Source organism: Pinus tabuliformis, chromosome 7 (genome assembly GCF_031772625.1).
Source record: "Pinus tabuliformis cultivar Carrire ecotype Pingquan chromosome 7, CPIR1, whole genome shotgun sequence".
NCBI lineage: Eukaryota > Viridiplantae > Streptophyta > Pinopsida > Pinales > Pinaceae > Pinus > Pinus tabuliformis.
The window spans coordinates 1,596,604,589-1,596,623,909 of NC_142293.1; positions in this window are offsets into that span (position 1 = coordinate 1,596,604,589).

Genomic DNA, 19,321 nt, shown 5'->3' on the forward strand with positions numbered 1-19,321 from the left:
AATGAGGGAATGAATGAGGGAGTGTGATAAGCAACTTTGGGAATGAGGGACATAGGGAAATGAGGAAAAAGGAAACCTTGGTGACAAACTGTTCTCAAAACCCTAAGCAAGTTTTATTGGCCAAGGAAAATTTTCAAAGTTTTGTTGCGACGGGCATGAGCCATGAACCATTCACATTTCACCATCAAACACAAAGCATTTGCAGTGGATGAGAGCCTACCTGCAAATTTGTGCGGAGAGGAGGCGAGTTCATGCGTTTCCAAGCAAATTTTGGGCTTAAACCCCAGTGTGCCGCGCGCCTCTGATGCGTCGCGCGCTTGTATTTTAACACTGTGATTTTGTGCCTGATGCACTGCGCGCATAGCCTGTACATAGCATTTTTTGCATGGGACTTTTGGAGGCCTTCCCGATGTCCAAATTGAGTGCAGGATAGCTCGTTGGAAAGGTATTTGAGTCTACTTTCCAACACAACTGAAATTTTTTAATTTGGAGTTTATTTTCCCTGTCAAAAATCAAATCTCCCAAGACTGATCAAAATGTGCCAAATGAGGCTGCCTCAAGGCAGAGTGCTGTTGCAGTCAACGTTTGAATGCCTTCCTAAACTCCAAATTGAGCTCATGATAGCTCATTGGAAAGATATTTATGTCTAGTTATCATTTGACTCATCAAGAAAGTCATTTGGCCAACCAAGCTAAGATAAAACTTGATTTTCCCAAGGTCACTTCAGAGGTGCATTCGATTCTCCTGAGGCAATGATATTTTTGACATTTCTCTAAAACCATGAAACCTGTGTAAAACGTGAAGGAGGTTTTTCTTCCTTGGCCTGTTGTGGAAAAAAACCTCTCTCATTTTTCCAAAATTCATCTTTTATTGCTCTAAAACATCTTTTGAGTGAAACTTATCCCGATGTGTGAAACAAGGAATTTTGTGGAAATGAAGCGAAATGAAGGGGATGACGGGCTTGTAAATTCTTGGGGAAATTTTGGGAAGTAGGAAGGGATGTTAGGAAGCAGGGGAAAGTGGAATCTTAGAGATGGAGTGAGGGGAAGGGGTCCAAAAGGGCAAAACACAGGCCTAGCCTAGAAAATTGCCAAGTTGTGGCAAGAAACTAGGGTTTGTGCGAAAATGAGGAATTTGGGGGATCTTAGTGATGGGAAGTGTTTAAGAAGGTACATGAAGGATAGGGGAAGGTGTATGAACATCTGGATACAAGTTTTGCTAATGATTTGACCATTCAAGAGAAATTGCCTTCAAAACCCTAGGAGAGGGAAATGAACCTTGCCTAGGCGCAACTGAAGCATGAACAAGGTGTAAAATGACCCAATGGAACCTGACTTGATGAGGAAAACCATATGAATGATGATAGACTCAGCTGAATGATGGAATAGACCGACATTTGGACAACTTTAGAAGGAGTGAAAGCAAACCCTAGACCTAATGCCTAGTGACCAAATTTACTTGAAGACTCTTTGAAATGACAAAATTTGACCTTAACACTCTGAGACCACTTTGTAAGAGCATATTTGATCACTGGAGGAAGGCTGGAAAGACTGACACTAACAACTTGGATATCAAAACTATAGGATAATGTTGTTTTTTCCACCACAGAGGCAGAGTATTTTGTTGTCTCACATGCTTGCAAAGAGGCAACTTGATTTAAGAGTCCTCCATTTGATTTTGGAAGAATTCGTAATAGCATAATTGCATTTTGCGACAGTCAAAGTGTTATATATTTGGCTACAAATCTAACATATCATTGAAAGACTAAGCATATGGATATAAAATACCATTTTGTAAGATACGTCATTGATGGAGGTGAAATAGATCTTAAAAAGGTCCACACTCAAGAAAATTATGCACATGTTTACAAAACCAATGTTATTAGAGAACTTGTAATGTTGTTTGGCTTGTCTTGGCTTATATAAGACATGATCAAAGGAATTTGTCGAGATCAAAGTATTAAGAAATTGTTGTGAAGGTGGAGACTCATAGACTATAACAACAATTTAGTTAAAAAATAATTGTATTAACAAAATTTACTTTAATGTAAAACTCCAAACTTTAAGTCACAACGCAATATACAACTTGAGTGGGCCTAATGGTTAAGAGCATGTGTTTCCTCTTAAGAGGCAATAAGTTCAAAATCAAAGGAGTTAGAGTATGTATGCCTTTGTAGACTTAGTAGTGAAATCGTTGTGCAAAGGTGGGTCCCTTATCACACAAACAAGGGGATCTCATACATCAATTTGGTGTCTGGCTTGGAATCCCTTATCCCACAAACAAGGGGATTTCATACATCAATTTGGTGTTCGACTTGACCATGACCTTAAAATTAGATAATAATAATTATTATTTTATATACCATATATATTTAAAATTTTTATTTTTAATTATCTTAACGATAAGCATCCACCACCATTAAAAATAGAGACTAATCCTCTTCAATTTTCCCCACCAAAGAAACTAAACTTATTACCCAAAATTAAAAACCTTTAAACTTTATATATTCCTGAAATCATTATCACTAAACCCCAAATAACCAAAGGATATTAGACAAACTACCATCATTGAATCACCATTATGTTCTCTAGGAGCTTTTTGACTTGTTTATAGCAAATAATTACTTAACCAGATTAGGCCGGAACTATAATATTAATTGAATAAAATGTTAATCGAATCGTAAGGGTTGTTCGTGGCTCTCGGTTGGTTTTCGAGGGAAAACCCAAGAGCCAACCACCCTAGATTCCAAACCATTAACATTGAGAACTCAGAATAGTCGGATTTAATATTGGATATCACCCATACAAAAGCCAGAACCATTAATAGAATTTCAAAAACTACATAATTAAGTTATAGCATGGAAAATTGTAAAACAGGGATAAACCCTTAACAATTCATGGCACATCAGTTCACAAAACCGTTCTCTTTCAGAATAATAAAATAAAGAAATAAAACCCTGGTCCATTGTCTTTCATGGCCTTTATGGATTAACGTTGGCCTGAGCCGTGGCATACGAGCATTCTTTTACCAGAGAAAACAAGCTAAATGTCACAAGATGGAAACCCTTCACAGATAAGCAGAATCTGAACGCATTCCCTAGTTCTTAACTTTTCCAAAAGGCTTGATATTAAAGACCAACCTAAAACCAGAGGACAACAATCAATGTAAGGAAGACCCCATATGCTCTGAATTCTTTTAGGTAAGCGGTTTCCGAGACCCTACCTGCAATGCATAGATGCCGGTTTTAGAAAACTGTAGGTAATGCGGAAAAACGAACGACTCCATTAAAAATATTTAAGGGTTCCATCCTTACTTGTGATGGAGGAGCTCCGGGTGGAAAGAAGCTGCGAGAATCTGGAAACCCTGTAACATTTGTTAAGTGGCTTATGGTAGACAAAACCAAGCTGAAACCCACTGGTAGTTTTCTTTGGGCATTACCTTTACGAAGGTGCGGATTTTCCAACCTCATACCTCCGAGGGTGTACATTCCAGTAGATCCACGAACTATCTACTTATCGAGAACCAGAGAAGTATAAGAAATTTCCTCAAACAGAAAATGAAAATGATTAAAGGGATTTACTGAAAGGAATTTTCCATGTTTTGTTACCTATGTATTCACTAGACCATGTCGAGAAATGGAGATTGGGCCAATGCCATAGTTTCGCTTCAAACCCTTGTTTGGGTTGCAGAGCCGAGCCTCAGAGTTTTGTGAAGTATCAAATGAATACCATGTATAGTGAGAGGCCAGAAAAAAGCCATGCAGATAATCTCTGAGCAGGAGAACCATTAGATCGTCGTGCCTGGATCCTACGGCGGGAAAACTGTTAGATGACTCAAGGCTCCAAATCGTTCTGTTGAATTAACGAAAGCGTTTAAGTAGTCAATAAATTTCTGAGCTACAAATGTCAACTCAAGCTTCATTCCTCACCTCCAGCATTAAAGATTACACATATTGATGATGCATACCAACGGAGAGTTATCCAAGGCAAGGTGACTTGCGGATACGAAGGACAACACCATAATGAACCCATAAACCATTGTATTGCCAAATTAATTAACAGTGATATTCCTAAGTAATTAAGCTAGTGACTTGTCAGCGGTAAGGTTAAAGGGGTATAAGGGAAAAACTTTTTTTTATGTGCTACGGTCTTACAAATGGTATCAGAGCAAAGGTTCGCACACTGAGACTTCTGGGATATATATATATATATATATATATACACACATACACACACACACACACACACACACACACACACACACACATCTATAATAAGTAACTGAGTAAGTGTGAATGTGAACATAAAGACATGAATCAACACCCAAGAAGTAGAAATGCAGAGGAGTCCCAGACCATCGAACTAGTCGAAAGAAACTTATGTAGATGCGAACCCGGACATATGGATACAGCTGGGAGAAGAATCTCGCCAAGCCAATGTTGCTCTACTCGAGACAGTCCAACAATTACATGCGGAGATGACCAACCTGAGAATGGATAACGAACAAATGAGGTGGGAACAAGAAAGAATCCTTAAAATTCTATCCGACTGACAAAATCAATAGGGACCGAATCCCAATGCAGAGGATAGGGAGAAAACTCCAACAGTCCACCATGGCGAAGATAATGCAAAGTCAGCCGAAGGGCTCAGAGAAGATGAAGAGGGACATTCGGATAATGTCTCCGATCAGTGTAAGACAAAGAGACAAAAGATGGAATTTCAAGGTGAGTTTAAAAAGATAAAACCATCACTCTTTGAGGGAGAATCTGAAGAAGTAGCTGAAGCATGGTTAATTGACATGAGAAAGTACTTTCAGATTTATGACTACACCGATAAACTTAAATCATGGCTGGTAGTTTATCAACTAATGGGTAAGGCCACCCATTGGTGGGAAGAAATCAAAACTATGAGAAAAAATGATGAGGAACAAGTTACGTGGCAGGAGTTTCAAAAGCATTTCAAGGATAAATATCTAACTGAGTGGTATTATGATGAAAAGGCAAAGGAGTTCCATGATTTAAGGTTGGGAACCTTGACCATGGATGAATATGTGAAACAGTTTACCTCCTTATTACGATATGTCCCGTATATGTAAGAAGAGAAGGCCAAGATTCAACGATTTATTAATAGTCTGCCCAACTTCATGAAGGAAAATCTAGAATTTGATTATCCTATAACAATGGATGATGCAGTGTGAAAAGCATGTATCTGTTATTAGCAAATGAAACAGAAAAATGAAGGGTACAAAGGGGAAATAGGTAGGAGAGGGAGAAATTTACCCAAAACAGACAAGCAAAGATCACTAATGGAAGGAATATACCACAAAGAACCTTCAGTAAATTTTCAAGGAACCAGCCAAAGATTCTAGCCTACACCGAGAATAGACAGTCGGAGGGAGTTAATAAACCTATCAATGACCAACAACGAAAACAACCTCTGCATTGTTGGGGATGTGGAGAATCCCATTACTACAAAAACTGCGCACACAGGGCCAGAACATAGCAACTATCAAATATGCAGGAAGCCTCCACAGTTGGAGATGCAGACAGGGGTAGGACTAGAATTAACGTTGTTTTGGACGAGCATCAAGCAGAATTCCAACCCACCATGATCAAATGTGAAGGTATGATTGTTGATTAACCTGTTTCTGTTTTGGTTGACCTGGGTGCTAGCCTAAGCTATATTAGTCCTAAAGTGGTAGAGAAATGTCAGCTACAAAGCAATAGGTTTAAGAAGCCATGGTTAGTTCAACTAGCCACAGGGACAAAAAGAAGGGTATCTGCGAAAATGTAACACTGTCTTATAACAGTTTCAAGACAATCAATCCATGTTGACCTTAATATACTTCCTTTGGGTTCATATGACGTATGAATAGGAATGGATTAGTTGGAAGGGCAATGGTCCCTAGTCGACTGTAAGGAGAAATCTGTAAGTTATCTCACAGAATCAGGATAGAGAAAGGAAATATAAGGAATCAAGAAAAATCTCAAGTTATGTCTTATTACTGCTAACCAGTTGGGAAGATGTATTATAAAGGGTTGTCAGATTTATGTTGTCCAAGTAGGATACACCAATTCCAAGAGTAAAATGACTTATTTGGAAAATATTCTGGTGATTCAAGAGTTCATTGATGTGTTTCCTGAATCCATCCATGGATTGCCACCTAAGCATGATATTGATTTCACCATTGAATTAATCCCTGGAGCAGCTCCTATTTCAAGAGCTCCTTACCGCATGAGAATCCATGAGCTAACAAAACTCAAAATGCATCTTTAGGAACTTCTGGATAAAGGATACATTCACCCCAGTGTATCCCCTTGGGGATCCCCCGTGCTATTTGTGTGAAAGAATGACGAACCTTGAGGCTATGCATTGATTATCGTCGGCTAAATAAAATGACTTAAAAAAAAAATACCCTTTACCACGTATTGACGATTTATTTGATCAAGTGTAGGGAGATAGTGTGTTCTAAAAAATTGACCTGAGCTCCGGTTACCACCAGATAAGGATAAAGGAAGCAGACATTTGCAAAACTGTGTTTCGAACTTGTTACAGCCATTACGAGTTCGTGGTATTTCCTTTTGGCCTTACCAACGCTCCAACCACTTTTATAAGTCTGATGCATAGTATTTTTCAGCTATTTTTAGATAAGTTTGTACTGATTTTTATTGATGACATACTAATTTATTCTAAGAATCAGGAGGAGCATGAAAAGCACTTGAGAATAGTATTGCAGATTTTGCAGGATAATCAGCTATACACTAAGTATAAAAAATGTGACTTTTTCAAAAGTCAAATACAGTATCTGGGTCATGTTATATCAATAGAGGTAATAATAGTGGATCCAGAAAAGATTAAAACCATTATGGAATGGACCACCCCAAAGAATGTTGCAGATATTAGATCCTTTTTGGGCATAGCTGGCTACTACTGTCGGTTCATTAAATGTTTTTCGAAAATAACTTTTCCTATGAGCTCATTGCAGAAAAAGGGGTGTACCTTCCGATGGAAAGTTGAATGCCAGTAAAGTTTTGAGTAGTTAAAACAATTACTTACTACTGCACCTGTGCTAAAAGTACCAGATCCAAAAAAGTATTTCGTGGTTTGCACGGATGCAAGGAGGGTGTTGGTAGGGTATTAACGTAGGAGGGGAAGGTTATAGCCTATGAATCACGCAAATTGAAAGAGTATGAACAATGATACTCTGCTTATGATTTTGAATTGACAACAGTGGTACATGCACTCAAAATGTGGCGACACTACCTACTAGGAAAGAAATTTCTATTATTAGCAGATCATAGCAGCCTTACTAATTTCTTTAACCAATCTAGTTTAAATGCTCGACAGGCCAGGTGGATCACATTCTTGAGTGAATTCGACTTTGACATGAAGCACCTTAAGGCGAAGGAAAATTGAATGGCCGATGCTTTAAGCAGAAAATTACATTGCATTTATGAAGTACAATTCAGTAAAGTACAATCTAACCTTCCTGATGTCTTCAGAGAAGCCTATCTCAAAGACCCATAATATGCCTTCCTTTGGCAGCAGGCATTGGAAGCTCAGGAGGAAGGGGAACAGTCTGATTATGGTATTAATCCCAACAAAATGTTAACATTCAGAAACAAAATATATATTCCTAATCAAAATTCTGTCAACAATTGTTATTGGATGAGTTTCATAGGAAGCCGCTCACCCAGGATACCAGAAACTATTTTCTACCATCAGAAAAAGTTATTTCTGGCCAAGTTTTAGGAAGGATGTTGTTGAGTATCTATCCAAATGTTTGGAGTGTCAACTGGTGAAGGTGGAACATCAGCATCCCACTGGTCTATTGCAACCATTACCCATTCCTGAGTGGAAATGGGAGATGATCACTCTAGATTTCATCACCGGTTTACCTTGTACTAAGAAACAACATGAATCAATCATGGTGGTGGTGGACAAGCTAAGAAAAACCGCTCATTTCATACCCGTAAAATCCACCTACAAAACTGTGGAAATCGCAGACATATTTATGAGGGAAATCTTCCAATTGCACGGGATACCCAAGGTGGTAATCTCTGACAGGGATGTAAAATTCACATCCACATTTTGGAAAACCCTATTCTCTGGGTTGGTTACCCAGATTCAATTTAGTACGGCTTACCATCCACAGACGGATGGCCAAACAGAGAGAGTAAATCAAGTCCTAGAGGACATGTTGAGGATGTTTGTGATGCAACAACTGCATAAATGGGAGGAGTACCTCCACCTAGTGGAGTTCACCTATAACAATGGATATCACAAATCACTGGGCATGAGCCCTTTTGAAGTATTGTATGGGAGAAAGTGCAGGGTACCCATAGATTGGAATAGTCCTATCAATAGATTAAAACTGGGTCCTGATATGTTAGCTGAAATGGAAGATACAGTTAAAAAGGTCCGTCATAATTCAAAAGCTTCCTAGGATATGCAAAAGATTTATGTAGATAAGAAAAGATCACATTAGGAATTTCAGTTGGGGGATCATGTATACCTGAAATTCAAACCCTGGAAAAGTACCTTATAGTGGAAGGGTTGTACTAAGTTAGCACCCCGGTACTATCGACCTTTTCAAATCTTGGAACGGATTGGACCAGTAGCATACAAGCTAGCACTCCCAAGCCATATCCGGGTCCACAATGTTTTCCATGTCTCTTTGTGAAAAAAATATGCGTACAACCCTCAGTATATAATTAAGTGGGAAAATATGCAGGTAATAAATGTATAGAATAGGTAACATATGAATTGTTGTTTTGAAAATTTCTAACAGCAGATTATAATTTGTGCAAGTCGAACCAGAGGGAGAATTTCTAGTAGAGCCTCTTCGTATTCTCAAACAGAGAGAAACCATCTTACATAAATGAGCCATCACCCAGGTTAAAGTGCAGTGGAAGCACTTTGGCCTGGAAGAGGCTACTTGGGAAGAGGAGGAAACTATGCAGAAAACTTATCCAGCAATACTTTCTTGAAATAACACCACAGATGGTGTTCCTAACAAGGGTGTGTTGTAGCCTCAAAATTCTACTGCCGAAACATAGGGGATAACCACCCGGTTTGGACCTTAAGACAACTCCTTTTCCGTTTAAAGTGGTGGCTTCGACTGGGGATAATGGGACCAATTTCCCAATGTGGGTTTTAAGATGAGAGTGGGTGGTTCATGAGTGTTTGCAATAGAATAATGATAATCTAAGTGACCTATTCTATAATGCAATTTCTTTAACTAACTTATTCTAATATAAACCCAGGTATTCCTATGTGGTATGCGATCTACAAAGATATCTATTTAACATGTGATAATAAAGATTGAACACAACTCCTTTGACTAAATAGTTAGTTAAAGGAATTTATAAAATATAGCGCATATATGATGAGTTATATATGAAAATCACAATTTCAAGTAGGCATCATACAAAAGTGCAATTAACACTTTAACAGAAACAATAAATCTCACATATAATTCATGAAAGTAAAGTTTTTCCACTAATTAAATGTAAATAGAATCAAGCATACACGATAATAGTACCATATGTGTGAAGTCCCACTCATTTGACAAATGACATAGACCAACTTCTTTCTTCAAATCAAATTGTCTTCCAAGAAAACAAAAGTGCATCAACAAAGGAAAGTAGTCTTATATCTAAAAGAAATGATCATGTTCCATAATTTCACCAAAGCATTCACAAAATTACAGTAGTGCATTCTTTGCAAATGTTTTTGATAAAATTCTGGACCTTTCTCTAAATGCATGAGAAGGGTATAAATACTATTCTAACCAAATGTGCAAAAATAGATTATACAAAATTTAAGGAGGTTTCAAAAAACCTTCCTCCTAACTAGGTAACTAACTCCAAAAATAAACAGAGGCTAAATAAACAGAACTAAGAGGATGACTTTCTGTCTGCCAGCTTGTCCTTTAAATCACAAATATCGTTCATCAGTTGAATTTGAGGAGGTGCCCTAAAATGTGTCCTGAGTTGTCCTGTGAAGATCACATCGGTGAGTGGTGGTAACATCCTTTGAGTCGTATGAAGGGAATAGTTGAGAGTCATAATCTGGCTATGTGGCTTAACAAGATACTGCCAATACGACTCCCAGTTGGTCGTGGTCAGTTTTGTAATTGCCTCTCTTTGACTCCCCGCCTTTTCTTGCCAGCCTTTATATAGAGCATTTAAATCAGGCATTTCTTTCGTATTTCCTTCTTTAATGAGATTGGTGGTGAACAGGATGTGATTCACTGCCTTAATGATATTCTTTGATACTCCGGCTGCCCTTGCGACTACTAGCTCGACCTGTTTTATTCTTGCATCCCAATCTATGAAGAGAATGTCTTTATGAGTTTCCTCAATCTCAGGTAGATTGGATTTCCTACCATCTTCTGTTTCCTGCCATTCGATGAACTCAGATATTCCGGTGTTTAAATCGTTAAACTCCATTCAAAGGTCATGGCCTTATATGTCAGTTGGTCGCTAGTAGTCAGATAGGGAGTAATGTGTGACATCTTCTGGCAGAAATACTCCTGTTGTTTCACCAGAAGGGAATTTAATTCCAGGGCCTCTTTAATGAACTCCTCAGTAGTGGGAACATCCTTGTATCTTTCCATGGATTGCTGCATTTCTTGGAGTTGCATATTTTTGGCTGATATATCGGCTTCATGGCTTATTTTCAGGACCTCCATGTCTTGCTGCAATTGTGCTAGTAGCGCAGCCATGTGCCTATTTGCACTTGCTTTCTTTATCTCCAGCTCTTGTTCGAGCTGCACAATTCTCTCCTCTTTCTCCCTTAGTAAAGTAGAGACCACAGTAGCCTTGTTCATAGTGGCCAATGCGTATACTCCTGTGAACTGTGATAGTCTAGTAAAGTTCTCGGCCAGATTGAAAGGAATGTCCTTCCAAACGATGTCCATTGGCTCGTTTCCAAGTGGGAATTCGTGTGTATCTACCCTTCTCCTTTTTCTTCACCTTCTAACAACAGCCTTGTGGAGAGGGCTATAGAACACATCAAGTGGAGGTATTTCCTTTACTTTCAGAACAATTTCTGATGTGGGTATAGAAGGGATAATTTCAATATGTTGGGATGTTATCGCTTGTTCCTCCATAGGTGTGGACTATTCACCAATAGACTTGGGCTATGTATCCTTATGAACATGCAAAGGAGTTTTACATTCCTCTATTTCTTGGGTATTTGAGGCTTTGGGAGTGCCTTGCAATTTCTGATTAAACTGATCCCACTCCTGCTCCAAACTACTGCCTTTGGCCTCTGAACTGATCTCTGTAGTCGGGGTGCTCATCACTTGTTTCTCAGCTGACTTCCTGTTGGACTCAACTGTGTTGTCTGCGTCTTGGGGTTTCCCTATGTCTGGTGTCTTCTCAATGTTTACCTGAGAGTCTACTTGAGAGCTAGGACCTCCACTATCAATAGTGACACTTGGTGTAGACTTATCCTTGGGCTTTAATAGATGCATTGGGATCACCCAGAGCCTCTCATCTCTGAATTCCTGAAATCTTTGAAAATCTTCAGGTTTCAGATTCACCTTTGCCCATTCGAATGCTTATTCAAAGGATACGACCAAGTGTAACAAATCCTCAAAATAATTATCTTCATGATTGTATGGCTTGAGCTTTACTCCAATAGTGACATTATATGCCACATTGTTTGGATCAAATTGCCTCTTAGTATGTGTTGATTCCTTAGTAGCATGAACAAAATTCACTAAAGCAAAAGATCTACATTTGATAGGGAATGTGGGCCATAATGACTTCTTGCTGTCTTTGAGGACTTTAGTTAGGCCCCTTCCCACAGTCTGGTAGGCAATCTCTCTTGCTAATAACTTATCAGAAACATATAAAGGAAGGACGTGTGGATCAACTGTGCTACCAAAAACCCTAATGTAGGTGAACCATTCTTCATTGAAATACTTGTCGACAGTAAGTAGGTCTGTTGCGGCTTCTTTGGAAACCCTAGGGGCTTTCTTATTGAAAATTATTTGATGTAGAGGCAACACAACAACATGAAATATCTTATAGAAGTGAGGTATCTAATGCGAATCCCATATTTGTTTATGACTAAGATGGATCAGGTAAGGATCTTGTAAGGTCCATTTCCAACCCATGGTTGGAAATGTCGTGCAAAAACAGATAGCATCCATAATATAGGCACTAAACTAGAAGGGAGGAAGGTTATCTAAAGAGGAGGCTTTATTCTATCGATATTCGGTGATGGTGGTGGCTAGGTTGTCAGATAGGATGGAAGGCTAATTCATGATATGGGAATTAACACAAGAATCAATCAGAGGAATCTATTCTATTGAAAACTTAGTATTATTGGATAGCCCATACAATCTACATAACATGGTTGCTGCATAGTTGTAGGGGTTTGGCAAAGAGGCTATAGCATACATACCCGATTTGTCATATTTGAATTTGTTGTCCAACACTCTCCAACCCTGAATTAACTTGAAGGGGTCTGGGTTCTTCTTTACGAAGTTAGCCACAAATGTGCTGTCGTAGATATCCTGCGGGTTAGGTATGTGGTACATATTCTTCAAGTCCTCTGCTCTGAACAACCCTATGAGCTCCATCCTTGAATTATTGAATTGCCTATCTTCAATGATAAGGTTTTCGATCACCCACCTGATCAAATCTGTGTATGGGAGGATTTTAGCTCTTTCTCCTATCCTATGAAGGAAAGAACAGGAAGCATCTCTGCATTCAAGTCATAAAGGCCTTATTGAGTCAGTTGTTGCTCTCGTAAAAGTGATTTTAGGATGCTTGTCCTCCATACTATTGTAAATCACTTCCCAAGATGTTGCACCTCCGCAACATCACAAACTGTATCAATGAAGATAGGAGCCATCTTTGTAAACTCGGATTCAACAATGGTATGTTTGCTTTGTTTCTGCATCACCTTTCTTAGTGACATGTCTTTTGTCACTTGCCTGAAATAGATAAGATATATCAGCACAGACGATATCAGGTAATTAAGACTGAAAGATTCTCTGAAATGACTTTAGATCGTGAGAAAGGTTTAATGAGATACTCGATTGTAACTACCCATAACCTAGAAAATGATTATCCTTCCTCGAGCCGCTAAATATTTATTAACCTGTCAACTTGTTTGTTTTGGTATTTAAAACGTAATTATTCCACACGTTTTACCGCTCTTAATCGTGCATCGCAGTCTTTAAAGGGATACAGTATAGCACTACCAGATGCATTAAGTGAAATGCAATTGCGATATCGCAATATCGCATTTCGTAAATCTCTAACAGTCATTCTAATGGCATGGTTAAGTTTATTGCGAACTATGCGAAGTGCGAAATGCGATTGCGAAATGACAAGGTGATGTTATCGCAACGAGAGACCTAATCACATATCACAATTTGCTGAAGGTGTTTTAGAATAGTCATGCGGAAAAGTGCGATTTGCGATTTTCCATGTGGATTTCATCCTTAGTTTGTTTTGCAAGGTTTTGCTAGGTATTTTATTAGAGTTAGGTATTATTATCCTAAGCCTAAAAATTTAAAAGGGTCCCCATTTATAACTCTAACCTTAGCTATTGTTCTTTATAAATGGGGGGGGGGTTGTTTTGTAGTACAACAATTGGTGATTCACATGGGAGAACCAGTTATCTCTGAGTAGTTTTCTGAAATTTCTAGAAACTTTTAAAGTAATTAGAGTTATAAGAATAATGATTACATGAGTTATAAGGTAAATAACATTTCTTTGGAATCATCATTACTTTCTCAGCTTATTTACTTAATTACTTTACACTTGTAATGATAGAAGTATCAACGTTTGCATTAGCCAATAATAAGTTTTAAAGTAATATAGTAGGTGTCTTTTGCAGATTAGTTTTTTGGTGTTTACTCATTTATCACAGATAGAGCATCTACTGCCTATAGGCGTTCATAGCCTCGACAAGGTTATCTTTTAACCAACAATGATTCATTATCCCATCTGTATGAATTTTCAAATTTCAAAATGATATTCACTTGGATTGAATCTCACTTGGACCTTGTCCCTTTTTTCCCTTTTGAATGTAATATTTTTATTTTTTGGTTTCTTAAAAGACATTGTCTAGGTGTGGTAACCTACTAATGACAATTCCATTCACTGGTTGTAACTAAACTGAACAAGCTGTCTCTTGATGAGACCCCTTGTCTTCTGATCGAGGAGATCATTAGCTATTATCTTGTTTGATATGCAGTATTAGTAATATTAGTTTAATCAATTCCCTAGGAACATGCTAAACAAGCTCATAATGAGACTTTTTATCTTTTAAGTTTATATATTTTAGAATTACACTCTGAAAAAGGAAAATTTTAATAGATGGGGTGGATCATTGGCTCTTTTGAGAGTTTTGGGTGATAATGATAGAGTTTTTAAGATATTGATCTGCAGAAAGTCCTTACTAGGTTAAAGATTCTTTTCTTGACTGATAACAAAACCTTCATATTCTATAAAGATAAGAGTTTGTTCGTAAAATAAATGTTTTAAGAAAGATCAAGTTTTTCCAAAGAAATCAAGTTTACTTTAGTACTCAAATGTCCTAATTATTCCTTTTAACTCTTACTTTCTTATAAAAGCGAAAAACAGAAATGTTATCAAAGATTTTATTTTGAAAAGCCAAAAATAAATACTAGTTAACCATTATTTTCCTAAAAAGCAATATGTTACAAAATTGGAAGAGGTTATCTCCTAGGAAAAGTATTTTTTCAAAATTTTCCCATTAACGGGCAAAGAATCCTTCTTACCTGACAAGTCTTGTAAAAGAAACGTTGATTGTCCAATTTTTTCAATGATTTGAAAAGGGCCAAGCCATAGTCTTTGGAATTTGGTATGTCTACCTTTTTCCTCATGTGCTTTGTCCCATTTCAAAACCAAGTCACCTACTTCAAGAGTTTTTTGACTGGCAGAAGTTGTGTCAAAAGAAGCTTTGACTAATTGTTGATGATGGAAGTGGGTTGCTTTAGCTTTTTCTCTTTGAGCTTGAGAATTTGAAATTGTCTAGCTTGGAGAGAAGATGAAGGGTTTTCATTGATGAATTTTCTAGGGAAAGAGATGGGATTGCTACGTTTGTGGGAAGAATAGCTTCTTTTCCATAAACTAAAGCAAAAGGAGAAGAACCAATAGAGGATTTCTGAGTAATCATGTCTACCCATAGAGAAAATGTTAATGCTTTGTGCCAATTGCTATGATTTTGATCAATAGTCCTTTTGATAATTCCGATGTGGTTCTTGTTTGTTGATTCTGATAATCCATTACCTTGAGGATAATAATTAGATGAATATTTCAACTTGAAACCTTGCTTAAGAGCAAATTCTACCATTATATTTCTAGAAAAGTAAGATGCATTGTCAAACATTAAAGTTGAGGGTAAGCCAAACCTGGTAATTATGTACTGATCAATGAAGTCTGTGATGTTTTCTATATTAGCTATCTTTAATGGGACAACTTCTACCCACTTAGTAAAGTAATCAATAGCTGTAAGGATGTACCTATGTTGCTTGGAAGAGTTAGGAACAATCTCACCAATTATGTCTAATCCCCATTGTTCGAATGGTTGTTGGATGTTAACTGGTTGTAAAGGGAATGCTGGCTTTATTTCTATTTCGGTTGTAGTTTGACAAGATTTGCACTTCCTTTCATATTCATGTGCATTTTTAAATACCGTTGGCTAATAATATCCTGCATGTAGGATTTTGTGAGTAGTGGTATTTCCTCCAAAATGTCCTCCAGCTGGTCCATCATGTAATTCTTGCATGACCTTTTCGGCTTTAGGTTTCTCTAGGCATCTTAGCAATACTGAATCATAATTCTTTCTAAACAATACATCATTGACTAGCTCATACTGATTTGATTTCAATCTTAAAGCTCGTTTTGTTTTATAATTAAGATGCATAGGAGCATATCCGTTTTTTAGATAAAATTTCAAATCAACATATTGTGATTGTGTATCATTGAGGCTTACCTCTGATATTTGCACTTCATTACCTTGATCTTCTTCTAGTGGTAACTAGGAAGCTCCTGTTAACATCCTGCAAAAACCTTGGCCCCTGACAATTTTAGCTGGTCGGATTTCTACATCATATTCTTGGAGTGCAGTTACCCAATTAGCTCTTTTCTCCCCTACTTCTCTTTGGATCAATAGTTGTCTTACTGCAGGGTAGGGTACAACTATCTTTGTATGGGTTTTAAGAAGAAAAGTTATGAAGTGTTTCAAAGTTTTAAAAACAGAAAATGCTTGTTTCTCGACAGTTAAATAATTTAATTTGGCGCCTTGCAAGTTAGAACTAAAAAAGGGGATGGATGCCTCGATATTTTCATCGTTCAGCTGTGTCAAAGCTGTTGCATATGATGTATCAAATGAAAAATTATATAATACAAAAAGTTTGATAAAATTAGGGGTTGTCAATGAGGCAGAATTAATAATGGCTTTTTTAATCAACTCAAATGACTGTCTTTCATCCTTGTTCCATCTAAAAACTACATTTTTTCTTATAATTTCTTGAAGGGGTAAGACAATTTGTGAAAAATCTGGGACAAATCTTTTTACAAAATTTATTTGGCCTAGGAATGATTGCATGTTTTTTTTGTGTGGGAGGGGAATCATTTCAATCTCTTGGACTCTATCAGGATAAATGTAAATTCCTTTCTTGGATACTATAAACCCATGGATTTTGCCTTTTGGTAAAGCAAAATAAGATTTTTTGGGATTTAAGAAAATGCCATACTTCTTGCATTTTTCGAAAATGTGCTTCAGGTCACTCAAATGATTGTTCCTATCCTTAGAATAGACTATGATATCATCCAAGTAAATAACAACTGATTTATTGATTAGACCTCTAAAGGAAATGTCCATAGCACATTGAAATGTGGCACCAACATTAATGAGTCTAAAAGGCATCTTCTGATAGGCATATGTTCCCCACTTGGTCCTGAATGTTGTCTTTAATCTGTCATCTGGGTGCACAAGAATTTGATTATATCCTGAGAATCCATCTAGAAAAGACATTAATTCAGAACCCGCAACTGATTGCAATATCTGTTCCATAGTAGGCAAGGGAAAATTATCTTTTTGACAAGCTTGATTTAGGTTTCTAAAATCAATACAAATCCTAATATCACTGTTCTTTTTTCTTACGGGTACCATATTTGATACCCACTTAGAATGTCTAACAGGGAAGATTATTTTGGCCTTCAGAAGCTTGTTCAATTCAGATTTGATTTGACTCTCAAGGTTTGGGTGAATTTTGCGAAGCTTTTGTTGAACTGGCTTTTCATTCGAAGTCATAGGTATGGTATGTTGAATTATAGAGGTATCATAGGTCTTGAGATCTACATAATCCCAAGCAAAGATGCCTTTATATGCTTTCAATAGCCTAATGAATGATATTCTTTCTTCAGATGATAGGCCAAGACCTAGGTTGACATTTTGAGGTTTTTCATTTGACCCTAGGTTTACTACTTCAAATCTCATAGTAGAACTTTGAGTTTTGGAGTTAGTAATTCTCTTGAACCTATCCTTTAAATCATAGAGATCTTCCATCTTAACCACAAACTTTGGGATTGGGTTTTGATCATGATTATGTTTGATTTCTAGATCATGCTCATGTTCATCTATGATATGTTCTTCATATGATCCCTCTGATGTAAGGAAATTAACTATATCCGCATCGTTGTTGAATACTCTCCAATTTGTTACATTGTCGAGAATAGATGGCCTAAATATTAACTCTATTGAAAATATGTCTGGACTAAAGTCTTCTGAGGGTATAAGCCTGGATGCCACATTAGCAAGTAAGTCAGCACTTGCGTTTTGTAGTCTAGGGACTGAAGATATGTTGAAAGCAGAAAAATGAGAAGTCAATTTCTGAGCTAAAGATTGATAGTGTTTAAGGTGCCCAGAGACACAATGGATTGTATTTCTCACATGTTTCACAATTATTTCAGAATCACCATAGACTTGCAGGTATTTTACATTAAGACCGATGGATTTATACAGTCCTTGGATCAGTGCTTCATATTCAACGATATTATTAGTGCACTGGAATTCAAGTTTGCAGGCCAGCATGGTTTTCTCTCCTTGCAGATTGATCAAAATGCATCCTGCACCTGCACCGTCTTCTGATTTAGAACCGTCAAAATAGAGAGTCCAGAATAGAGAGTTATTAGAAACTTTATCTACTAAATTTAGACATTTGGAAGCATCTGTTTGTGAAAATTTTTCGATTTGAGAAACTACAACGTTATCTAAAAAGGGAGACCTCTAAGCATTAAAGGATCCTAAAGAGGACTCGGCTGAGTAATTTCCAATGATATTATTAGTGAAGGCAACAAGTTTGTTGCTTCCCTTGAGGTCGGTGACTGTATATTTCATGAATTTATCTCGGTCTACCTTGATTTGGTTTGGTTTACGGTTGTGTGGCAACCACATGTGAGACCAATCAGTTGCGAAATAACCGTGCAACTTTTCAGACCAATCCCTACTGAGAAATAAACCATAAAATTCAAGGATATCGGCCACTAAAATATAAATTATTTGTGAACATTTTGGATTAGAGGAAATCCTAATTGAAACTGATGCTATTTCTCCAAGCACCTCTACTTTTGTCCTATCTAACTGAACTATGTGCACTGCAGATTTTTGAGGTGTAATGTTCAATTTGGTACACACAGCTCTTGGCATTATATTTGAGGAGGCTCCTAAATCAACAAGGCAATTATGGACATTCCTGTTGAAAATTCCGTAGGTGAGCAGAAATGGAGGAACATGAGAAATAGACCTATCGCCAATCAGAACTAGATTTGAAGGATCTACTTTGTTTGAGGATGAGGAAGGTTTTCCCATATCGTAGGTAGCTTGAGTAACTACAATAGATGACAAGGGAGATACTAGAACTACTTTCAATTCTCTTAATAGAATTTTCTGTTGTTGCTTGAGTTTAGTGAGCTCATGCAATGAGATGTTAGCTCTAATCTTTTTCATGTCTTCCACTATATTGTATTCGACTGTATCTAAGATTACCAATTTTTTGGGGGCATTTGGGGAATTTGGAGCGATAGGATTGGTTTGGCTAGTCTTATATTTCTTAGCTATTGTTTTCTCCTTTGCAGGAGTAGCAAATTTTTTCTTTTGATTTGTGATAGACATGTCAAGAGAGTTTTTACTTCTTGTAGTCACTGGCATTGCTTGTGCCTCTTCTTCAGTTGGGAGGATGAAATCCCACATCCCGTTTAGTTCAATTTCTTCTTCCGTTTCAACTTCCTCTTCATTTGGTGAATCTTCTTCTACTTCTTGGT